The sequence below is a fragment of the Acanthisitta chloris genome, unplaced genomic scaffold (genome assembly GCF_000695815.1).
Source record: "Acanthisitta chloris isolate BGI_N310 unplaced genomic scaffold, ASM69581v1 scaffold14612, whole genome shotgun sequence".
NCBI lineage: Eukaryota > Metazoa > Chordata > Aves > Passeriformes > Acanthisittidae > Acanthisitta > Acanthisitta chloris.
In genome coordinates this window covers 1-783 of record NW_008662264.1, presented here as the reverse complement: position 1 = coordinate 783, position 783 = coordinate 1, and positions in this window count along the sequence as shown.

The following is a 783-nucleotide window of genomic DNA, read 5'->3' as shown; positions in this document are numbered from 1 at the left end:
CCAAAAGCTTATGAAATTGTTTCAATTGTGTCAATTAAAAAGCAAAAAAACTGCTGCAATTAAATGAAAAATATTTCTTGGTAAGAACCAAAGATCTTCAAAGGTCAAACGCAGACCATTAGGAAGGATTAATTAAACCAATCAGAAAACAATAATGAGAATATAATCTCTTTATGTAAGCTACACAAAACCCAAATGAAGTAAGAAAAGCATAAAAGGGTAAAATTCTAGGCTAAAAGGAGAAAAGGACAGTATTGCTTCAAGATGCAAAATTAAGGGGGATTTTCCAGAAAACAAAAGTGCACAATATGTAAAGACAACATTTCCAGGAATCTCATACAGCAATATAGAAGCAATGAAGTACATACACACACACGAAAAGTCAAAAAGCAAATAAGATCATGTTTAATAACAAAATTGTAGAACCACACAAACATATAGACCACAAAATTCATGTGATAGGAAGAGGAAAGTCCACAAGAACAGTAAAGAAAAACATTATTAATAGTGAACAGACAACAGGAGCGAACAAGCAGTGAGGAGAAAAATAACCAAAAAAGGTAAAAATAAGGCCCCTGTTATTCTGACATCTGCAACCATGTGAACACTAGAAGACAAAGCATTAACTGAAGAGATGCAAGGCAGCCTGTAGAAAAACAAAATATGACCAACACTGAGGGGAAAATGCAACAAGCGATATCCACATTTTAATTTGTTCATGCAACCAGTTCTTTCTTCCGGTTTGGAATAAAGAAATTTTCTCCACACCACAAGCTTTCTACT